Source organism: Silene latifolia, chromosome 11, assembly GCF_048544455.1.
Source record: "Silene latifolia isolate original U9 population chromosome 11, ASM4854445v1, whole genome shotgun sequence".
NCBI classification, from domain to species: domain Eukaryota; kingdom Viridiplantae; phylum Streptophyta; class Magnoliopsida; order Caryophyllales; family Caryophyllaceae; genus Silene; species Silene latifolia.
In genome coordinates, this window is record NC_133536.1 from 30,199,434 (window position 1) to 30,226,070 (window position 26,637).

A 26,637-nucleotide genomic window follows, 5' to 3' on the forward strand; every position below is an offset into this window, starting at 1 on the left:
CTCAAGAACAATACAAGTGATCCCAAAACTCAACTTCTGTAAATTGATAAGCCAACTGTTTAGCTAATTCTTCCGTAAGAACTCTTGGTCGATAGATTTCCGTAAATCCTATCTATAGTCCACCATGATCACAGGATCGTTTAGTGACCATAGTGTTGAGATAAAATAGGTCAATCGGTTCCAACTTACCCGACGTAGAAGGGGTCATATTATGCCTACCGACGAAGAAGGGACTCATTGGAGTTTGACCTATAAAGACCGTTCTCAATTTTGGTTTATACGAGGAAGATCCCATCAACTTAATTACAATTCATATTAAGTGAACGAATAACTAGCGTCTGCGTGAATGAATTAATTTAGGTGATGGCTTAGCATAGATCGTGTGACATGAGAATGTCAAAGAAAACTAACTCGTGACCTCTATATGTGTCAGTTTTCATGCAATAATTAGGTGGTTTGGTTTTTAGGCGGAATATGATGCATATTATCGTTGCGAAAAATAAAAAAATGCAATACGTAAATAAAAATTCCTAGTGTGGCCTATCCTAATAAAAAGAACATAAAACAACTTTGGAATCCACCGTTGGACCCGAGAAGCTTGTCTTGATGTTCCATCTTGATCCATGTAGCGGGAGTGAGCATCCGGTCTCCATCTTTGGTCTTCTCAAAAATTACATTTAAAATTACAAAATATAACCTATTTACATTCTAATTAAAAACTGCAATTACAAGTGAAAATCCAAAACGGAGATACGAGATCTCAAAATACAACCAAGACCGTGTTCCATCATTACGGTAACACGTTCTACTAAGGCCACACTAAGTTACAACCGTTTGTAAAATAAATAAATACGTAATATAAAGCATTCACGGCATTCAAATCAACGATAAAAGAAAATGCATCAACAAAAACAAATTTATTCGTGACATAATTCCGTAATTATGTTAAATTTATCCAAACCACCTTTTAACGATTAAAATTTATGTGATAAAACCGCTTCTATCAATTTAATTTTAATCTATCACAATCCGTTACTTTAAATACGCTTTAAAATAACTCAATGGTACGTGTGTGAACCGTTTCACAATCATAGCGAGTGTACAATATCCGTATAAAGTACATATTGTGGCCAAAAGAAAATTTAAAACAAAAAGAATAAATTTTCAAAGCTGTCAGAACAAAAATCCCTCGATCCAGGGACATAAGTGCTCGATCGAGGAACAAAAGGGCTCGATCGACTGAACTGTTAGTCGATCGAGAGGATTGCCAAACAGAAAGTGCTCGATCGACTAAACTGGTGGTCGATCGAGTACTTTTATTAGCAAAACTGATCGACCAAGTAGGAGGACATCTCGATCGAGCAGTGGGGTTTTTAAAGTGGTCGATCGAGTACAACAAGGACTCGATCGAGTAAAAACAAGACAGAAAACCACTCGATCGATTAAAAACATGCTCGATCGAGTACAAAAGTTTCTGGAAATGCAAAACCCTCGTGAAAACTGTTTTGACGAAACAAAGCAATCGCAAAATTGATCAAAACCACATCAAAACAATTTTGTAATCTGACAAAACGTGACATATTGTTATAATCTCCGTATAAAACAACAATATGCATAAAAACAAAACGAAAATAAGATGTATCAACCGTGTAAAACATGTCACGGTTTCAAAAAAAACTTTCAGCCGTGTAAACAAGGCACGGTTTTCGAGACAAAAACAACCGTTTCAAATCGTTTTATGAAAAATCACAATGAAAATTTACGTGGCCTCGCTCTGATACCACTTGTGGGGTAATATCCGTATAAGACCCTTTAAATTTAGGACTATAACGTAAATTTAACATGTGAAATATGGTCATAAACGAGATACAATACAGAAACGACAAAGATAAAGAATCAACCTCGGGTCCTTTGTAGTGCGGCGTAAAGAACAGAAATCAACGGAGATTTCCTCCTAATTGTTGCACCCAAGACCGTCTGAGACTATGCCCTTGTGCTAGAAATGCTCTCTAATTGACTTGCAATATCGAGAGAGCTATTGTGAGGTTTTACCGATGTGAGATCTAGGTTTCAGAGAGAAAATGATCTCCAAAACCCTAGTTTTTCTGTAAATGAAAATCGCTAGGTCAAAAAGGAGAGAGAGCCTCTCCTTTTGTTGCCTCGGTCCGCGGGTCATGAGAGGAGGGAGTGGGCTTTCCACTTTCTCCTCATTTAACTCGTGATCCGACTGATCCGACTCCACTCGCTAAAATGTATATGACGCGGTTTTTATTATAAATCGTCATCGGTTATCGGTTATTAAAACATCAACTAATAACACGGGTTAGTTGAAGTATTAATACATGTCCGACAAAGACGATATTGTATAATTTATTCAATATACATTAATTAAATATAATCGTTTATATTTAATTTACGAATTAACTGTTTAATTCGCCTTAGCCCATTTTATTTAATCCGTATTAAATATAATATCTCATCACATTTTGACTAATTACTAGTCAAATAACTCGGACTAACTGGTTAGTCAAATTTGGCATCAACATGACTGTATTTTCATACTGTCACATCTCTCAAACGTATCCTATAGGTGTGACTTTTAGGGACTAGTTGATCACCGCCATCTGTATGACAATAACGTCAAACTTATCTAGCAAGCCAACCGTTATTGATAAACGTGGATCAACTGATAATAATACCAAAAGTATGCCCTTTGATCCTTTTAGAGATTTATAAGTCCTTGCACTAACTGTTAAGGACACCAACCCCAACAGGTTGTTCAGCCTGTGCAAGTCGCCTAGATTTATATGTTTGGCTAGCCGCCTGCTGGTGACTATGCGATGTAGTGTCTGCCTGTTGTTTCCCAGTGCGCCATATACTTTTAACATTAGTTGCAGCTCTACCTGTGTTGACGTCACCTGTAACTTTTCAAAATCATTAGTGGGAGGTGGCTTGAAACATGGCAGCACAGTCATTGTTTGGGCCATAAGTTTGTCTTACATTGAATACGTTGTTTTGATAAGGTTTGTGCAGTTGTACATGATTCCAAATTGGACACCTTGTTAGAAATCTATATCTCATTATACAACATATTCATATATGTTTCAAAATTAATTTAGTCATAAAATTAATTAAATCTTATGCATGCAAACAACAAGTAAATAGAAAGAAGAAATAATCATTCTTACATTGATTATTGCGGTTTTTATGGGCACCAACAAGATCTCCTTCTTGTTAGTTCTTGAGCTTTCCAACAATAGATGAACAAGATTCAAGTTTAGAATCTCTCCCAAAAGCATATACCCAAGGAAACTCATAATAACCGATATTATTTAGATCTAGTAACAATATTAGTTTTACTTAAAATATGACACAAATATAATTTTGTTCTCTCATGTATTTCGGTTTAGAGAGAATAGACGATGGAGTTTTTATTTCTCTAGGATTTTCACAAAAGATAGAGATGGACACATTTCTTACACTAGAAAATATTAGTTGGAAAAATGAATGAATAATTGAAAACCATATGGGTTGCTCTATTAGAGAAAACTGGTTGGGGGGGGGGGGGGGGAGGGCTTTATTGGGGAGCCAATGCATGCAATAGTTTCTTTACTCAAAAGCTATAGGGTTGCATGGCTAGTATGAGGTAGTAATCATAGTGTTTTCCACTTAAAATAAAAACACAATATACACCTTAAACCCTCCAATTTTTCGGCACTTATAAAATGAAAAGTCCATTTTATATTTTGTCACATGTAACATGTTACATGACATGTCACAATGTAATGTATTTTTAACATATTAAATATCAACATACTTTATAAAATATATCATTTACAAAATCGACTAGTAATTCGTAATTACTTGTACCAAAAGTGTTTCCGAATTATAAACTACAATATTCTGTATTTATAATAATTTATTCATTCTGTTTCAATTATTTCTGTAAACAATAATTTCATCTAAGTAATAAAACAATTCGATTACTTAGACCGTGTCTCATTTAATCATATTACAATAAGATACGTTAATTATACTCACAAAATCATCCGTCAATTTTAAGCAATTTAATTAACTCGTATCAGTATACGATTAATTAAATAATCAATTAAGAGTATTTCCCTATAGGTATGATCTAAGGGGATCAACTGATCACCACCGTCGCACGACAGTAATGTCAAACTCTAGTCAGCCAATCATTACCGATATGTGTGGACCAGTTGACAGTAAAAATTACTTCCCAATTGTATTCTTTAAAATGAGACTTAAACATGTGATCATGATGATCAACAGTTGTGATCGCATTATTGTCGGAGGACACATATTCCAACAATCTCCCACTTGTCCTCGACAAGTGTGCGTCACCAATTCTCTTGTCCTATTACTATCTCCCACTCAATGCAAGGTGTCTTTCAGGTCGTACTTGCAAGTGATCATATCGAAAGTGGTTTCCTCGATCTGGAGAATAACTGATTGACCGGATTTATCTACCATAGATATCTTCCGAGCGTGGCCACGCATTTCCAGTTCATTACTCCTCGAGTGGCCCTGAGATGTTGTTATAACCCTGACTAGGGGTGGACAATTCCTATCGCACTTATTCCCTTCGACTAGCCACAGCCATCATAACCCAAAATATGCCCATTTTACCCCATTTACGAAGGTCGTAGTAACACAAATCAAAGTTAATTTGAAACTGTGCCATCTTAGGCGAACAGTCTTTAGTCAAAAGAATCGACTCATTAGAATACTATAGTAGCTCTCGCCACGACCAGGCTATATAAATTTGCCAGAACTCTATAAGCGGTCAAAACGCCCGACAAAGTGTTCCTAACAGTCTGCCTATGTGATCGACTAGTCATCTCTCATGACTCTATGGCACTTAAACTTGCCATCAATCGCATCACACTCTAGTCACTTCGAGACGTCACCTCATACAAGTGACTATGAGCGAATACCATGTTAATCCGGGTTCACTTTAACGAGGTTCAATGTTGTCTCTACAACCCGTTTGGATGTAACAAAGTATAAAAGGAGTTTTTAAAGTAAAAACTCGAACGACAAATGCGATTATCACATATGAATAGTCAATGCCTGATTACTATTTCATGTTCTATAATCTAATTTGATCTTGTATGTAGTTGTCCATTTCAATTCAATTGAAATGACATGACTCATCATGTTTAGCCTATGAGAAGGCTTTGGTTAGTAGGTTTTATCAACTTCTTGTACCTTACTCAACCTTACTACATACTCGTTTTCCTTTGTAATGTATACATTTGCATTACAAAACTTTCTGAGTATGTGTCGAGATCCAATCAAGACATAGGTCTTCTAGCCTTAGAATAGCTCCCACTGTTTTCACAGTGTGCGGGACTCATCCTTCTTGCACATCCCATGATTGCAAGTGTACTCAATTTTCGTTGTAAATATTTCTCATTGTTCTTTATTACCTAGAACGATTCTAGAAAATCTACTTCTTAATTAACATGGCCACAATGGTATCTTAACCATCCTAATGTGTTTTGATTATGGTTTTGTCGGAAACCATGCGCAATCTCAATTGTCAATTGTCACTTGTGTAACACCCTTACACAAAATTGCATCAAAAACACTTTGCATTATATCCTTAATGTTTCTGCAAGCACTTAAGGGTAATCAATATGGCTACTTGGTAATTATTACTTAAATTCGATTTTGAAACAATTCATCATACTCAAAGTATATGAAGTGTTATACATCATTACTTATTTAATTGATCCGGCAGCGGAAGCAAATGGAATCAATCAAATATGTTCAACTTGATTGAACTAGTCATGAATCTTATCAACTTGACGCTAATATCATGTGGATTTATCTTCATAAATCCGGATATTAAAGATGTATTATAATACTTCATAAGTCTTAGATCATTCCCAATGATCGATGTGTCCCCACATATAAGACTAATTTAAAATTTTCGTAACTCCCACTAAACTTCATGTATAAACACAACTTCTCGACTTATCGGGAAAATTTTTATACCATGATCAAATCATTGATTCCAACTCATTGATGTCCTACTTAAGACCCTCTCTTAAGTTTCACATTATCTTAGGATTGCAAGAATCTACAAAACTCAAGACATGTATTGAATACATTCCTTCTAATTGAAGAAGTGGGTTTTAGATTCACTCGCTATGTATTTCATAATAATGAAACACAATCCCTAAGAAGATACAAATAGAGTTAAGCATTTCAACCAGTGCAAAACTCTTTGCCACCAATCTTGCCTTGAAATCTCTCTTTATTAGTGCAAAACCCTTTGTCACTAATCAAACCTTTTATTTCGAATTTTCATGGCTCTAAGCCTTGCATTGAGTTGTGACTTAAACACTCTCATGTAAGTCATATGTTCATTACTTTCCAGAAGTAATCAACTTGAATCAAACAATTTCTTTGTAAGTTGTAAGCTCTTTACTTTCTTAAAAGTAACATGAATTCATCATTTTCAACAAGTGATGACTTTAACCTCCTAGGTTTTGAAGAAACAACGTCTTACACAAAACGTCTCATGTAGTCATCTTTCATATGGTCAAGAAAGACCAATAGGACATAACATTCTTTGTGGTTCTTGAATAATTTCTCCCACTCTGTCTTCTAGAAATAAACTTGTATTTTAGAAAGACAGTTTCACGAGCCGCAAAACCCGTTGTATTCGTGATAATTGAAAGGGAAAAATGAGCATTTGTTTCTTGTGAAAACTTACAAGCATGGTACTCTACCATTTCATATCTCATATGTATCGTTTAGGTTTAGTGGAAAAACAACTTAGACAAAATGATAAAATCCCCAAAAGGATCAAGTAACTCAAAGTAACTTGATTGAAGTCCAAACCATATCGAATAGCGTTTGAATTCTTATCCAACCACACATTATCCCATAATGTGTGTTAAGAGAGATTAATTTGTGATACTATATCACATTTCCTTTGGCTTATATCAAAGTCTTCACTTTGATAATCCCATCACGACTTGATCGTGATTCATGGAACTCTTTGAAGTCCTTCAAAGATTTCTCCTTTTACTTTATTAAGTAAACATATTGGCGTTAACTTAAATTGATGGTAAAAGAAAATGATCAACCTATTCTGTATCAATGATTTACAACCTCGATTTCCTTTTCAACGAAAAGGCACGAGATATCTTGCTTTGAATACAAGGTACGCATAAACCATTAACAATCTAATGGTTTCAAGAGTACTCGATAACTCTTTGCGTTTATCATTCGAGAATTTAAGGTTTAATATTAGGTTACCAATTTGAGTCTTGCATCATCTTCATGATATATCATTCTAGTTTGGTTTAGAATATAATCACCTTGATAATGGGCTAGCCATACATCAAATTGTGGTGTGTAGGGCCACAAAAGTGAAACCTCTTTGTATCTTAACAAGTTTATATTCTTATTTAGAGTTTATGCACTTAATAGTCATAATTAAGTACAACTATAAACCCAAAACTAGATTGATTACACAATTACTCTATCTCTCAACATTATTGCTGCTAGTCGTCATATTCTAATCATTCTATGTATCGCATACAATGATGAAAACCACCATCGGTTTCTAATATTGACGAAATGGTACTAGCAAAATTTATGTCAATCATATAAACATTTAAAGAAGAAGATCCTATTAGATGTCCCACAACTAATTTGTTGATTCTTCAATAATTTGGGGTAGTTTACTTTCTAGTGTCCAACATTTAAGACAATGAAAACTTTATCGGTCGGGATTGATAGGTTTAGTATCGTCATTCTCAACAACTTTACCTTTAACATTATCTTGTATCAATTCCATTATAATCTTTACTTCTTGAACCTCGTCCTTTTCTTAACGGTTTAAGAGAATGCTCCCACTCAATTCAAAGAATCTTTACTTAGAGAAGCAAAGTTGAATCTTATGAAGACTACTCTTCAATTCAATCGTTTTAGTCTTAAAACTTTCATTGAAGTGGTTGCGTTATTTTGGTCAATTACGAATTCTTGACAAAACTAATTACCAAAACAATTTATCGCTTCAAGGTACTTAATTCAATTAAGTATATGAAAAACAATCCATTGTAAGTAGATGTATTAGTCAAGAATCAAAAACCTGTTTGATAATGAATAACTTATATCTATACTCTTTACAAGAGATCCTTAGCAATGGTTCATTTGAGGTTTTAGAAGCAAAATTCAAATTTGTCTTTAGTTACGATGTTTTAATGGAGATTTGAATCAAAATCGAAATGATAACGTATATGAATTGTGGTAAAGAAATAGAACAATATGATAACGGAATAGTGGAAAACTTAACATTTATCGTTTTATTAATACTTGTAAAGAACAAGTAAAGCATTTACATAGTGACCTCTACCCAACTATGATAAATGATTCCGAGATCCAAATTCATATTAACTTGGGCACGGGGTAGCCGATGAAACCCTTATCAATATAACTCGGTGGATTAACTCTTTAATCGATTCTACTTTTAGAACTCTCGGTCGATAAAATTACATTAACATTTATCTTTATCCCAAAACACATCTGATAAGGGCACGGGGTAGCCGATGAAACCCTTATCAAAAACTTTTGTTGAGTTCAATCCAAATTTCGAATAAATGTGTCCATGATCCAAACCCACATTAACTTGGGCACGGGGTAGCCGATGAAACCCTCATCAACATGAATTCGGTGGATAGACATTTATCACCCACTTCCCCTACGTAACAAGGTTTGTACCCCGGGGTGGCCGAGTGCACTCCCTCGCGAAATAGGTTTTCATGGTTTCTACTTTTTGGTAAGGCTAAGTCTCAATTGTTTATTTTAGCGAGAGGTCATGTCAATTTATTATCTATCACGTTTTAAGTGAACTAAAGCGGTGAACTACGATAATTGTAATTGACACGGTCGATAAAATCGATTAAAAAGACAATGCATGTTTTAGTTATGGCGATTTAGCGATGCATGCAACATATAAATAAAATGAAAAGCATAAAAACAAATCCTAGTATGACCTTCCTAAAATAGTAAATCTAATTTAACTATTACATATTCGGAAACCAACTCCATTGGTCCCTTGAACTTCGGTTCTTGGCACGCATCTCGAGGTAACACCGTCTTTATGTATCGCCTTCTTGAGTGACACCGTCTTCAAGGAACTCCGAAATAATTAAATTACATAACAAATTACATAATTTCCTATTATACATTTGTAATTAAAAATAAAATAAATCTATTAAATTACAAAACGGTGATACGAGATCACAATAAATTACAACCGAATCGATATTTCCATACATTTCGGGTAATACCAATTAAAACTAAGGCCATACTAAGTAAAATTATATAATTCAAAAATTACATAAAATAAAATTATGACAATCATAAATAAAATGCAGCATTATAATATGTATGAACATGCCCAATTTTATGCTAAATCGCCTTTAAGGAGCCAATATCGTATATTAAACGGTTTTTACGGATTTGCGTGATTCAACCTTTTAAAATCACAATAAATTACATAAAATCATATTTATGCACAAGTTAATTACCCTAAGCAACGTAGGACTCAAAATTAGTCTCCACTAACTATTTGACTATAATGAACTTATATTTCTTAAAATTGTTCATTAATGGACTCAAAATTACAATAAAATGCCATAAACTTCAAATAAATCACAAAAATTTCAAATAAATTCAAAATTTGAAATTTAAACTCATGAACATTCTGGAAAAATACCATGACACTCATAATGTTCAAAAACTTAGGTTAAAAATTTCGAAAATTATCGGGAAAAACAATGTCGCGGTTTATCGGATTTAACAATTATAATCATAAAAACATGAGAAAAAATATATTCACCAACTTTTCAATTTTAGATATGAAAAAGATAATAAAATGCAACATGTGACGTTTTTCCTTAGTCATGAAGTATGTTTTAGCAATTTTTCACTAGTTAAGTCACTATTTATGCTATTTTTCATCAAAAATCCATAAATCATGCATGAAGACTTCATTATAGCCTATTATTTTACACACATCTTGTAACATTGCATGTGACACCATACTAAATTTATATGACCTGATTCGAAATATTTCTCATATTAACCTATTTTTCATTTAAATTCGATTTTTATCATGAAAAATCCATATTTCGAGCATAAGAACTCCAAAAATTTTGAAAATTTCCATATCATCTAAAAATAATATATGTGAAAACATATCCAAAAACCACTGGAAAATTCGAAGTTTAGCTAATTTTCGTCCAAAAATGACATTTTTTTTATCATAAAATCACATTTTAATGCCATTATTAAATAAAATGAACAATAAAAATCCATAAATTAACCAAAATATCCTAAATATATTTTAGGATCAGAAACTTTAACATGCATAATAAATTTCGTGATATATCATAATAACACAAATTTATGAGTTTTATATGTTAATCGTATAACTCGGAAAAATAATAACCGATTTGCATGCAAACAACCTTGTGCGCTCTGATACCGCTTGTTAGAAATCTATATCTCATTATACAACATATTCATATATGTTTCAAAATTAATTTAGTCATAAAATTAATTAAATCTTATGCATGCAAACAATAAGTAAATAGAAAGAAGAAATAATCATTCTTACATTGATTATTGCGGTTTTTATGGGCACCAACAAGACCTTGTTAGTTCTTGAGCTTTCCAACAATAGATGAACAAGATGCAAGTTTAGAATCTCTCCCAAAAGCATATACCCAAGGAAACTCATAATAACCGATATTATTTAGATCTAGTAACAATATTAGTTTTACTTAAAATATGACACAAATATAATTTTGTTCTCTCATGTATTTCGGTTTAGAGAGAATAGATGATGGAGTTTTTATTTCTCTAGGATTTTCCCAAAAGATAGAGATGGACACATTTCTTACACTAGAAAATGTTAGTTGGAAAAATGAATGAATAATTGATAACCATATGGGTTGCTCTATTAGAGAAAACCGGTTGGGGGGGGAGGGGGGGGGGGGCTTTATTGGGGAGCCAATGTATGCATTAGTTGCTCTTCTCAAAAGCTATAGGGTTGCATGGCTAGTATGAGGTAGTAATCATAGTGCTTTCCACTTAAAATAAAAACACAATATACACCTTAAACCCTCCAATTTTTCGGCACTTATAAAATGGAAAATCCATTTTATATTTTTTCATTTGTCAATTTTTGTCACATGTAACATGCTACATGACATGTCACAATGTAATGTATTTTTAACATATTAAAAATCAACATACTTTATAAAATATGTCATTTACAAAATCGACTAGTAATTCGTAATTACTTGTACCAAAAGTGTTTCCGAATTATAAACTACAACATTCTGTATTTATAATAATTTATTCATTCTGTTTCAATTGTTTCTGTAAACAATAATTTCATCTAAGTAATAAAACAATTCGATTACTTAGACCGTGTCTCATTTAATCATATTACAATAAGATACGTTAATTATACTCACAAAATCATCCGTCAATTTTAAGCAATTTAATTAACTCGTATCGGTATACGATTAATTAAATAATCAATTAAGAGTATTTCCCTATAGGTATGACCTAAGGGGATCAACTGATCAGCACCGTCGCACGACAGTAATGTCAAACTCTAGTCAGCCAATCATTACCGATATGTGTGGACCAGTCGAATGTAAAAATATTACATCCGACATGTATTCTTAAAATGAGATTTAAACATGTGATCATTATGATCGACAAATGTGATCGCATTATTGTCGGAGGACACATATTCCAACACACCTATATCTGCACCATTCAGTTGTTCTGTTTTTTTTTTTTTTTTTTTTTTTTTTTTGCCATATTGCATTCATCCTCAAAAGCTTTGTACACAAAAAAACAAGACTAAGATTTTAAATTTGGGGCTCTGAAATTAGCCTACTGCAATCTATCCCGACAATCTTCCTTTTCAACTACTAAATATTAAAAGCTCTTTGCTGACCTATAACCTCAGAAGACTCCATTGACAATCCCGTGGTGAATCAATTTATGCCGGCTTTCCTGTTCTTTGAAGCCGCCAATCAACATATAAGCAACCGTCCTGCCACAAATTTTTACGGAGCAAACATCAGCACTCCATTTTTAAAAATACATTTTATATGAGTTGTTTAAGTTCCTCCCCCTCCCACCTTCCCCCAGCCCCTCACGTCCCGTTTTTTTTTTCAAAACACATGGCCTCTGTCTGAATCTACCTATTACAATTCCATCGGAATTTGTTGTGTTTGGGTTGCATATTTCTAACCAAGTATGGTCAAATCATAAGTACCCTGCATAAACCCTAGTTGTTCGAGTAGTTATGTATGGGGTAAGTAAGTGTTCATTTAAAGCACTTATTTGAACTGTAAGAGCAAGACGACAATTCCGGATTTCATGAATTTGAAGGCTATTCGAAAAACCTACCTTGCAAACCCAAGTGAAAGTATCTAGCAGAGAAAATGAATATACATCTACACACATGGCGTGCAGCTTTGAAATTTCAAACCATCATGTGGGTAAGGGTAGCTTAATAGCTTTCCCCAAAACTATACATGTAAAAAATTGCAACCAAAAAGCATAGAAAACACATAACAGGCAAATAAAGAAAGGTTTGGTTGGCCCTTTTTTGACATTTCAGTTCTTAACAAAAGTACAACTATTGTTATCTGCAACTACATACATTTTGCACTAATGGTTACTCTAGTACTGAGTATCGTTTCTTCTTGCCTATTGCGTTGCTACAAAAGTCTACAGCGTGCCCTACGAAAGGCTTATTATCTTTAATACATTGCTGACACACGGGGGCCGCTAACCGTACTATTATTCCTAGGACCACCTAATACCCAACCAGTCCCTAAGATCCATTGCCAGTCTCGCTACTTTGCATTGTAGGAGCGACTCCTGATGATTCACGCAGTCCAGTACCCGAAGATGGGTTCATTGCAACATCTCTAGGTTTTTTGGGGGGCGGTGGCAAAGTTAAACCCGAGCGAATACCATAGGAGGGTTCTTCAGGGGTGCGGTAGCCATCAGCAATAAAGAGAGGCACTGATTCTAAATCAGCGGGTAGACAAATGTGGCGTTCTCTGGCAAATAAGTACCTACGCCTCTTAAACCCACACTGAATCTTTGAACACTTCATCCTATTGAAGTTGGCGTCCTTAACAGAGAATCCATAAAGTTTTTGAAAGTACTGTATCGCTTTCTTGGCCAAGCTATGCCTTGCTGTGTCCACAGTGTAACAGCTATCTCCGATAAAATACCGCTCTCTGGATGCGTGGTCAGGCCAGGAAACTGTAAAACAACAAACATAACTACCGTCTGCCTGGGTTATGAAGTCCACTTCATCAGCAGTAACTTTGTATGCCGCCACCACCTGAAGCCAAATGGCCCACAGATCTGCGCTGACAATCTTAGGTAGGGAAGGAGGCACATTGACCTTTTTCTTTTTATCGTTCCCCAGCTTACCATAGGATTTCGGTTTCTCTATAGACTCCAACACCGTGCTCTTCTGCTTAAAAAAAAATGATAGCAGACTTATACATATTTCTCATCTCTAAATTGATGTCGTCTATGATGACCTGTTTTTTCTGAACAAGAAAATCCACTGCTTGCTCAGCTGCCTGCTTCTCGGATTCAGCTAGGTCCCTTCCTGGTTCCCCTCTAAACAAACATGAGTTGGGTCCAAGACCTCTAGCTAGCACCAAATTAGCCTTGGTCCTTGCCAAGTTGGCCTGGCTGTATATCGGGTCTGGCCACTTAAGTGCCTTAGTTACATCAGACAATAGTCCGCGGAATGAAATCTTGAACTCCCTTTTCTCACTCGCCATTTGAAACTGAACCTGTGAACTTAACAAATTAAAAGTCTGGCCACAACGAACCAATTGCCTGCTCTACCATTTTTTTTTCAAAAATAGGTTTGCAAGGCTGCCACCCTAGATTGAGTATTCACTCACTTCCTAACAACGCCCAGACCTGACCATAAATCGCGACAAATATACCAAACCACAGATCCTATAAACAAGTAACACCCTTAACCACAGTCGCCTGTAATGCTACACACCCAATTCCAACATCAAAATCCAGTGAAACAACCCTCCTGCACCACCACCCTTGGCAACGAAAACCTCACAATCTAACACTCAACATGAAAGGCGTGGTACTGTGACTTTAGTACACCCTACATCGCAACAACAATAAACATCCAACGTACTTGAAACTACCATTAAACTAACCATACGACTTACTACCAACCAAGTTTAATTGCCCTTTTACACCTGGTGGTCAAATGAAAGCTAACAAATTACAAATATAAATAAACCACAAACCCACCTAAGTAATTAAAACAAGCTAGACACCGCCAATATCAACACAGCAAGACGTTCCCCAAAACTCACACAGCAAAAAATAGATGCGGCAGTTAACAAGTGACAATCATCGCATACAAAAAAAAAAAGTTAAAAGCAAGCCTTCTTTTACCTCTGGTCCGAGCTGCCCCAAGTGTTGTTCCAATGTCTGACCTGCCAGAACCGCACAAACAAATATCAAGTTATGAACCGAGAAAAGCAAATAAAATGATTAGGGTTAAAGCCTTAGATAAAATTCGACCTCAGGCTTATGGAGGAATGAACTGAAATTTTTGTTACTGTCAAAGTAGACATATATAGAGCTGCCTAGACAACACACCCCCTTACAAGTACTATTCATGTAGTGTAAACTTACATCACCACACCCTACCCGTTGCTTAATTTACATAGTTAGAAGCAACCCTCTACCAAAGGTCACCTCACCTTAATTTGTTGCTCTACTACAAGGCACCCCTAAACCCAAACCCCACTCTAATCCACACAAACCATTAAAATATACCAATCAAGTACCAATATAAGGTATTACTAAACTGAAACCCCCTAAGCTAAAGAAGCTACCCTGAAAATTACACAGCTCTAAATATAGCAATCATATAAACCATATCTCTGACCATTGGTTATTGCCTTTTCCCAACAAATAACAAGTACCTAAACCATATCTCTAATATACCATTGCACGTTTAACTACTGGCCATATCTCACCACAATCACCCAAAAATTATGTGTAATCATTCCTCACCTACAAACCTATACACAACTTTATAAATGAATAATTGTAAACTGTAATCCATCAAACCCTCTGAAACTGTACTATTGCAAATTGTAAATTGCAGACCAAAACTAATTATATTATCATATCAATTGCGGATTTAAACTGAACCACAACACGGCTTTGAGTAATCAATAGCTAAACACATATTCCAGGCACCAAACCAAACACAAATTCTAATTCAATATAAACACAACAATCGTTTAATTCACGAAAGCGGTCTACACTGCTGAAGCTCTAAACAACAATAAAAATTATGCTTTAAACAACAGTAAAAATTAATTGCACTTAATTTTTTTTATTTATTAAAAACAAAAAATCTCGCCCGCAAATTCAAGGCACCAAACCAATAACCAATTCTAACTCAGTTTAAAGACGACAGTTCCGAAAAAAACAAATTCACAAACTGGTCTAAAATGTTGTAGCTCTAAATGGTACCGAGAATTTATTACAAGGCCATTATTAAACCACCATTATTTAGTTATTTCAATTTAGTATCTATTAATTGAAAAGCTTATTAATTGAAAAGGCAAATTTATTACCGGGCCATTATTAAACCAAGCCAAAGGCACAAAATATAATCCACAGCCACATAATATAGTTTTCAGAGCCAAATTATACGTACAACGCAGAATGAGCTCGAAACCTTCCAATCGCTCCCAAACTTGACATGCATATATTGGGAAGTTAGGACAGCCCGTGACAGCTGTGTTCGTGCCGGAAATGGCGCCATCCAGATGGTGCCGCTGAAAAGAGGCCATAAAAGGTGATGGGAATAAAGATAATAAAGCTGTTAGCATTTGATGAGGTGTGAGTTGGGGTGTGAAGAGGCAAGGTAGTGGGCTGAAAATGAGGGAGAGTTAGAGATTGAGACAAAGTTGGGATGCTGAGGTATTACAAAGGGCCCACTATGCTATTATGAGGAGTATTCACAACTTAGACCAAAAATAGCCCAAAACCGAACAACACACCCAGTCCAACCCGTTTACGAGGCACTATTCATTGTGTTAGATTACTATTCATTATTGAATAGTAACATGGTGCTCTCATATTTTATAAAGGTGTTAGATATATTCTTACATTTTATAAAAAAAAAAAAAAAGAGCTCTATCGCGCTTGATCCGAGCTTAAGCCTTATGGACTTGGTGAGTTTCGGTCGAGCCCAAACTCAAAACTTTGAACTAGTCTCAATCAGGCCCATTTAACTTTGAGCTTAAATTGGCAAGCTTAAGATACCCAAACTATCCTTAAGTGTAAATAATCAAATTATTGGATAATCAAACTATCCATTAAATTTAAATATTACACTTATTAAGCAAAGAGGAGGGGGTCAATTATTGATAATAAGTGAACCAAATTAAGTGTAAATAATCAAACTATCCATTAAAGACAAAATAAAAAGACAAACAATAATTAATTAAGATACCCAAAATATATGTAATATTATTGTTAGCCAGCTATTGTGCAGTATGCCAGTATAAGAAGTAAACAAAAGCCCAATACTATCAATGCAAAGTAATTGAGTAAACCAGGCAAATGGAGATATCTTTCAATACTGATCTATGCACCCTTGAACCTTATAAGTATTTACTGATTCTTATTTAAGATGGACATATTTATTTTAAGGTTAAGATGAGTCAAGTAATATGGATAAAATAAAAGTAGAATACTCTAGGAAAAATAATAATAATAATGAATCATATATTTATCTAATGCAAAAGCTAAAGCCGCTTGACATGGCATCACAAAATTTGATCTCAAGATGACACGTCAATTAATGAAACAACTAAGGCCCTGTTCTTTTGGACTTAATTTCAGTTCTAATAAGTTCGATTCGATTCGATTCACTCTATTAAGTTCGATTCGATTGATTCACCATTCATTTCGATTGATTCGATTGAGATCAGATCATTGATTCATTCACTTGATTGATTGATTTATTTCAACATTAATAATACTATTCTTATTTTATATTCTTACTGTTATCATCATTATTATATTAATCTACTTAATATTTTTATTATTATATTAATATATATTTTTTATATTTATTATATTACTATTGTTTTTATTATTATTTTTATTATTTTATTTCTATTTAATATATTTATTTATTATTATATTATTATGATTAATGGCAATATTAGTAGTATAAAGTATTTATTATTATTATTATTATTAATATTATTATTAATATTATTATTATTATTATTATTATTATTATTATTATTATTATTATTATTATTATTATTATTATTATTATTATAGAAGGATGCGCGCAACTTTCATTAAAATAAAATTAAAAGTTTACATGAAGTTGGTGGGGAGCCGAGAGACAATCTGGGCTCCCACACCCTTAGCAACAGCAAAGTTAAATCTAGTAAAAATGTAAGCGGCCACCCGAGCCCCCGCATCCTGAGATACCTAGAATTTCTGGATCCGCTTGAGCAATGCAACAACATCCGAACCCAGCTCCCCAAGTGAAGAGAAAGAGAAGGGAAGGAAACCATAACCCGCTGTCGCGCACAAATCCCCGTACTTAGCACACTTACGCTGCGCAGCATCGGCAACAATCCGGCCAGGCACAAAATCCGTCATCCCATTCTAAGTCAAAGGAGAAGACCATGTCAAGTCAACGCACACATCACGCCCTCTGTCCCAAGAATAAATCAGCAAATCCGCAGGACGGAGAGAGCCACCATACCCGTCAACCAAACCGATATCAACCTCTTTTCCCACATAAATAATCAAACTGATTATTATTATTATTATTATTATTATTATTATTATTATTATTATTATTATTATTATTATTATTATTATTATTATTATTATTACTACTACTACTACTACTATTATTATTACTATTATTATTTTTATTATTATTATATTATATTTATTATTTATTAATATATTCAGTTTGATTAATGTTATTAATAACATATTTATTATTATTATTATTATTATTATTATTATTATTATTATTACACATATTATTATTATTAATTGTTAAAATTATTTATAATATTTATATTATATTATACGTACTTATCGTACTTACTTTTTAGTTATTATAATTAATATATTGTATTATTTAATATTATATTATTATTAATAATGTTATCATTTATATTACTAATATATTATTATTATTACTATATTTATTATTATATTACTATTTTTTTATATATATATTATTAGATTATTATTAGATTATATTAATATATTAATAATAATGAATAATGAATAATATTGTTATAATATTTATTATTATTATTGGTATTAATTTTATTATTATTATAATCTTTTATTTTTATTTCGATTCGATTCGATTCGATTCGATTTAGTTCGATTCATTCACTCTATTAAGTTCGATTCGATTCATTCAACTCCATTAAGTTGATTCATTCAATTGATTCGATTCGACAATTTCGGTCAAAAGAACAGGGCCTAAGTTCAAAACACAAATATGGCAATAAATTTAAAGCTTCTTATAAAAAAAAAATGAATTTAAAATAAAATATAATGTATTCCCTATGTTCTTTAAAAATATTTTAGTTGATTTTATTGTTAACTTATGAACAACTATAATAGCAATCCAAATATAAATTTTATAGGAGCTTTTTTTAAAATCATTTTTCAAGTACATTTTTTTCCAAATTACACGGGTGTAATCATTTCTGAAAGCATATACAGGATAAAGTGGGCTGAACTTATCAACTACGAGTAATTAGTAGAAAATGGAAATCATTCATTTTGAATGAACATATAAATGTTTTAAAGTTGTTAATAGCAGTATGGCTCAATACATCTATATAACTAATTTTATCAATCTTGAATATATAATAATATAAAGAGACGGAATTTTTGTTATAAAATATTTTTTATAAAGTATTTGATCAAAAATAAAATTGGTGCTATTATATGCAATGATTACTCCTAACGTTCAAATAGAATATAATTACTAAAAATTAATCAAATAAGTTAAAATAATGATACATTTAGAAAATATCAAATTTTGTGTCGATTACAAACATATTTAAACCTAACTTAACTTCATCACAAAGCAATGAATAATGTTTTTTAGTTATTTGTATGTTTTACATAATTACATATAATTGCTAATTGTGAGTTTTTTTATAGCAATCCCGTGAATTTTCACGGGTTTAAACCTAGTTTATCTTATATGTTCAACTGGATGATATTTGAATTATTTTCATATTAAGATGGATACTTTCATATGAAGGCAGAGTACCTGTATTATGCGCTTATATGGTCGACGACTTTCAAACAAGTTCAAGTATCAGTGTCTTCGATAATGCTCCTACATAGTTTACTTGCGGGTCAACTTTCGCTCTAAAAAAAGTGACTAATTTGTCCGATTCATGGATCACTTGCAGGACATGACATCGTAACAACATTGACACCCAATAACATTGCCCAATGCCTAAAGACAAACACACATACGGTCCAGAACAATAACATCTTAACTACAAATCTTAACTTCGCCAATAAAAATAAAAATGATATTCTCATCTTTGCCGTAGGGTTAGAAATACTATGTCTTATCACTCTCTTAAAACAATGCGGAATTCTCAAATTTTTGTTTAAGACGAATAATACCAAATGGCATAATAAATTGTCTAACAAGTGTCAAAATTTTTGTCCTTATTATCTGCTAGTATTTGAATCCGTTTTAATGAAAATAAAAGATACTTTGTCTTAAAGATAAAAACGAAACGCAACAGGTCTTCCTTAAGACGGTTATATCCATCAAATAACATCCCACTTGCATGGATGAAACATTGAAACCTTTTGACAATCTAAATACATTATATTTTTGTCTTATGTATGATACTTAACCCATCTTAAGGTTAAGATGATAATGCATCAGTGAGCCAGGCCACTCAATTAACAGGACATCATAATAATTGATTTAAAATTGACCGTAGAATTCTCTGAATTATCTTTAACAAACGCGGTCATAATCAGCTGCCTTGCTTCACAATAATTCTACGTAAATCATGTTTGGCACTATTCTCCCATGCATGCACATTTGCAGCTTATGTTATGTACGTACCACAAATAGACTCCCTTAGGCTTTAGCTACCTTATGCCACTATAAATACTGGACTTCACAATATGCTTTTCATCAACTTACACTCATAATTATATACTTTCTAAAATAATAATATAGGAAAAAATTTCTTGTGATTAAAATCTGAAGCTTTAAGTTTTAATCTCAAAATTATGGCTTCGACGAGCCGAATCTCCCTTGTTCTTATTTTTATATCGATCAATCTTGCATGTATCACCGACGCACAAATGTCAACATCGTTCTACGCAAAAACTTGCCCTAATCTTCAATTAATAGTACGTAATTCAATGAGGCAAGCCATAGCCAACGAGCCTCGTATGGGAGCTTCCATCCTTCGCTTGTTTTTTCATGATTGTTTCGTAAATGTGAGTATACTTTAGATACAAATTATTTTACAATATCTTAACGTAAAACCATTTTACATCAGACTTTATTTTCGTTATTAGATATGGTATTTAATTGTGTTTGTTTTCACGGTTATTAGGGTTGTGATGGATCCATTCTGCTCGATGACACACCAACATTCACCGGAGAAAAGAATGCGCTGCCGAATAGAAACTCAGTTAGAGGATTTGAAGTTATCGATACCATCAAGTCCAATGTAGAGGCAGCTTGCCCTACAACCGTGTCATGCGCTGATATTCTAGCACAAGCAGCCAGAGAAGCTGTATTTTTGGTAAATGCTAGTAACCTAATTAATTATAGTTACTTCGTTCATAGTACTAACAATCTCACCAAATATAACCTGAGTTTAGTCTATGTAGTCAATGAAGTAATAATATACGGAGTACTCCGTACATCGAAGTTGGACTTTAATAAAATTCAAGAAAAAATATGTTGCATTTAAATATGGTGTAACAAATTAATTACACAATGGTGACCATTTCGTATTTAGTGTATAACTCATGAACACTTACATTAACCGGTAAAAGGTTGTTCGATCTAACTTATTCAGTGGTCTTGAGTTCAAACCTTGAAAATGCAGCAATGCTCATGAGAGAGAGATTTTCAGTCCTAGTGGTCTTACCTTGCTCGAATCCATATTAAACCGAATAAAAAAACATTTTGTACGTACTGCTTAATACACCTTCCTTACAAGTTACCGATACCGAGTACTCCGTATTTTATTACTCCGTATAACTCGACTTTCATGTTAACCAATATAACCAATATGAATTTTAACCAATATTTTCCCATAATTTATGACATAAATAACTTTTGTAAACTATTTATCTTAAAATAATTGTTTTAGAAAAACGAAAAACAAATTTTACAGATATGTACATATTTGCATTATTTCAAAGTTTACATCAAATGACTATCAACGTCAAAGAGAGACACTAATAATTGAGTACTTCCTCTGTCCCGGTCATTTGTTGTCCTTTGATTTTGGCACAAAGACCAAGAAAAGGGGGAGGGGGTCAATTACTAAATGACAAGTGGAATAAATTGGGTGTGAATGATCAAATTACTCATCAAATTCATTCTTAAAATAGAAAGGACAACAAATGACTGAGATACTCCAAAATGGAAAAGGACAACAAATGATCGGGACAAAGCGAGTATTTGATTAGGAAAATAACACATGTTTTTAATTTGATTTGTAACAGCTAGGTGGTCCTGCATGGCCCGTTCAACTAGGCCGACGTGACGCCAGAACAGCAAGCCAAAGCGCAGCCAACACTGACCTCCCATCACCCAACGCCGACCTCACCACCCTAATCTCCAAGTTCGCCGCCAAAAACCTAACCCCCCGCGATATGACCGCTTTATCTGGGCCCACACCATCGGTCAAGCCCGTTGCACCACATTCCGTCCTCACATTTACAATGATTCCAACATTAATCCCAACTTTGCTGCAGCCCGAAAGGCTACATGCCCGGGTCCTGCCTCAGGACCCGGGGACAGCAACCTAGCTCCAATGGACATTCTATCACCTAACCGGTTCGACAATGGCTACTTCCAAGACCTTGTGGCTCAACGTGGCTTGTTTCACTCGGATCAAGAATTGTTCAATGGTGGTTCACAAGATGGGTTGGTTAGAAAATATAGTTTTAATATGGTGGCTTTTGCTAATGATTTTGTCAATGCCATGGTTAAGATGGGGAATATTAGTCCATTAACTGGACCAAATGGAGAGATTAGGAACAATTGTAGGGTTGTTAATTAATCATAATAATGAATAGTAGTGTAAGGGTAGGAAGCAATACTTTTCAAGTTTTTTGTTATAATGTAATAATAATGTATTCAAGCAAGTTTACAAATATCATACAATTAAAGACAATTGTGAAAGGTGATAATTTATGTGTTATTAACTTACTTCCTAGTATTTGGTAAAAAATTAGATTTTCATTTTTTCGATGAAGTTATAATTAAGCATTGCTTTCGTGAAACCAACAAAGTTGCTTACTTTATGACTTCTATTGGACATTCATGTCCAACACTTTAAAGGTGGTTTGAAAGACGGTGGATTCAACTTACCTCACTCATTCGAAAGGATGAGATATGTTGGTCCTACCATAGAGTATCAACTTAGTTTTCTTATATTACCTAGTAAAAAAACGCATTTTAATGCATCCGCCAGGTCGACGTGGATTCTAACCATTTGTTTAACAAAAGTTCTCATTTTAGACGAGCTATTTATATATATAACCATTTTATGATTAAATGTAATCATTTAAAAATGGTCACATTTTTTAAAAAAAAATTACCGAAATGAGACCTGTTTTAGCAGGATTTTCCCTGGAAAGATTCGGCTTATTTAGTATGTGATCAGAGTATCTAGTTCTATAAATTATAAGTAAAAATATAAATGGGAAATAAATGAGAATGAGGAATAAGTAATGTTGTGGTATTTCTTATCTAGGCTGAGTACAAATGTTGTGTGAAAGCTCAAGCGCAAGAAGAAAAGTAGTGTGTAATCTATCAATAATAATGAATAATCAATGAATCCTTTACAATTGTTTGATGATGCTATTTATATTTCTCAAATGCTAACGTTGGATGCTGCTCAACGTCTCTCTTGGCCATTGTTAGCTATTTGTTGAAAAATAGGGCACCTTCCCTATTAACCCGCATGACTTAGTCTTCTTCAACAAACATTGGCCTGTTGTGTTATGCACGATCTAATATGTGAGAATAGGATGCTTTTGGAGTTGGACTAGGTCTTCCTTGAAAGTAGGAAATGAGCATTTCCCTTTATGTAACCGTTGTGTTGCATGTCAATTCAATCCGGTTTGTTTAGGAACTCTGCCAGGCTATTCTATGCATTCCTTTCTTAGCAGCAGACTTTTCTTCCAAGGTTTAACAGGTTACCAGCCCTGGAACATACTTTAATTGTCAAATAGTAGTCACATTTGTCCGGACCTTGGTTGCCCCACTCAGCCTAATTATGCCAGGTTAGACTGAGGTCGGTCCAGGCTAAATTGGGCTCAACAATTGCCCCTTGATGTCTCATCCATGCTAGATCCTGGTAGGGGTGAGATGTGAATTAATCGGGCTACAAAATAAAAAGAATCATAGTTATTTGAGGACTCTTGGACTTCTTGTGACCGTTGAATACGACAACGGCTATCTCAATGATGTCATGCTGGCAGATTTGTGTTTCCTAGGGTTTTCAAACCGTTAAGCCACACTTTTCCTCTTATAAATATGCGTTTAAGGATGAATTCAACATCTACTAAAATTCTTCTTTCTCGTTTGCTATATTCTCTCTAAGAAATCTTCCTAATTTCTCAGAAAAAACCCTAATTTATTTTCTGTAATTCCACATAAAACTTCTCCCAGCCTCCATAAAAATATTTACTTAAGAATTTTGAAAAACATGGGAGCTAAAAAATGTCCTGCTTCTTAGAAGGCTATGCCCAGTCTTGTTCCGACGGAAGCTCATGAGGAGGAGGTAGTTGAAATAGATCCTCCTGCCCGCGCTATAGCTTTTAGGTACCAATATTCTACCTTTACTGCTCTCCGATCACTTAAGTCTTCTTTTTCTGAGGAGATTCAGTTAAAAATAAATTATGATGGGATTTTAAGAGAGAAAAAATTGATCCTGATTCGGCTGAAGTCTGGATCCCTGAGTCTTGTCCTGTTAGGGCCAATTGGATATCGCCAGGCTGGTTCTACATCTATGAATGGGCCTTCAAGGCTGGTTGCAGGTTGCCCTTCACTCCTCTAATGATTGACACCATTCAGGCTATGAAGGCGTCTCCTTTCCAGATTATGCCGATAGTTTGAAAGCTGGTTCATTCAGTTGAGAATTTATGTGCCAAGCATAATCTCACAATTACTGTGAACGATATCAAGGCTGTGTATCATTTAAAAAATCATTTTGTTGGCCGCTTTAATTTGCAGATTAGATCAAAGATGTCTCAGTTGATCACCAACCTGGATTCGGGTGGTGATAAAGGCTGGGCGAAAACTTACCTGTTTATCCGGACCGAGAGTCTGGGATCTGCCTGGACTATTTGAGATATCCTGCCCTGGAGAGTGGTAAATTTCCTGCATCTTTTGATTTATATGTATTTTATTTTGCGTATATTTGAAGTATGTAAATTTTACTTGAGTGTTTGGGGATGTTTGCAGCTCCTGATTGGAGTTTTGATCCTCTTGATGAGGACTCTGTTGTGAGGATAGAGGCTTTCCTGGCTCTACCTGAGGAAGAGAGAACTTGGCCAAGCAGTTTAGGCAGGGATTTGCTGCCCCGGTACATAAGGCCTAAGCTGAGTGGTATTAAGGCGCCTAAAGGCAAGCGTACCACTTCTGCCCTTTCCTGTAGGTCTTCTTTATCCTTTCATGTTAATGATTTTCCTTTTCCTGTTGGTTTCCTGCAATTTATACGTGTTTCCTTTGTTTATCCAGTATATAGATCTTCTGCTAGGCTGGCTAGCTTTAGTGCTGCTGATTTGAAGGCTGGGGTTGCCAAGATTTTTGAGCAGTCCAGGAGTCAGGAGGCTACTGGCAGTGGGAGTGATAAAATTCTTAATATTTTAGTTTCTGATTCGAAGGCAGTTTAAATTTTTATTTTTGCAAAGTTTGGTTTGGCCCATCCAGGGGGGATGTCCCTGAAATGAATATTTATTATCACTTTTTAAGGTAGTTTGATGGGTAGGTCCCATCCAGGGGGGAAGTCTCTGGGTTGAATATTTTGGTGGTTGGTCAGCTGTGTCTGACCGACCTTAATATAATTTATATTTTGCTTTCTGCTATTTGGGTTTGTGATGTGTTTGAGTAAGGTCATAGTTTTTGTAGTGGGCCAGGCCAGGATTCATAGTGTTTGTATTTATAGTGGATCATGCCAGTTAGTCTACTGGATCGGGCCAGTTCTTCGCGCTGGACCTGGCCAGGCTTTCGTGCTGGATCTGGCCAGGCTTATATGTCACGGGTGGGGTATTTGCCTGTCTAGAGGGCTTACAACCCATTTAGGACAAGCAAGTCAGGGAGAGTATCCCCTAGCCTGTTATTCGGACTGAGCTCAGTATTTTTAAGGCATGTTTTGAGAATTTCGCAACTGAAAGTTGGATAATTCTTATATATGTGTAGTATGTATGTTAGTGGAGTGGCCCTCAATCTTGAAAATTGGTTAAAGTGGAGTATGAACTAAATGAATGCACTGTGTAAGTAAACAAGTATTCAAGATTCATTTTGATAAAGAATAAAGGAAGAGAATTTCATATTAACGAATAATCAGGCATATAGCAAGAAAAAACATGTAGGATATAGTTATTCATGTAACATCAAGTATCATACACGTAGTTGCATATCAGGCCAGACAAAAAAAGGTAAAATAAAGATTTTTACCTGGGCTGAGGAGTGCATTTTATATGTGAAATAATTTTAAGTGTGCAACATTCCAGGCTCTGGGAATCATCTCACCATCCAGGATCTGTAGCCTGTAGGCGCCCTGACCGACGATTGAGTCGAGTAGGTAAGGACCTTCCCAGGTTGGAGCCAGTTTGCCTGCATTTTCTTCTTTGGTATTTAGGAAAACTCTTATGAGAACAAGGTCTCCTATTCTGAATATTCTGGCTTTGACACTCTTATTGTAACTTTTGGCCACTGTTTGCTGGTAAGCTGCCAATCTGATGTTGGCTGCATCTCTTAATTCTTCTGTTAAGTCAAGACTATCCTCCATCAGGGGAGTGTTGTCTGCTACTGTGTTCAGGCTACATCTGATGGAATATCAATTTCTGCTGGAATTACTGCTTCGCACCCATAGACCAGGGAGTAAGGAGTCTGTCTGGTTGCAGTCTTGGATGTTATTCTATCAGCCCACAACACATAGGGTAGCTCTTTGGCCCACCTGCTTTTTCTCTTAGTCAGCTTCTTTTTTAGGAAATTCAGGATCA

The 26,637-nt window shown here is 34.5% G+C and overlaps 1 pseudogene; it reads left to right on the forward strand.

Annotated features, from left to right (window-relative positions):
• Positions 1-20,357: 20,357 nt before the first annotated feature.
• Positions 20,358-22,604, forward strand: LOC141611491 (peroxidase P7-like; annotated as a pseudogene).
• The last annotated feature ends 4,033 nt before the right edge of the window (positions 22,605-26,637 follow it).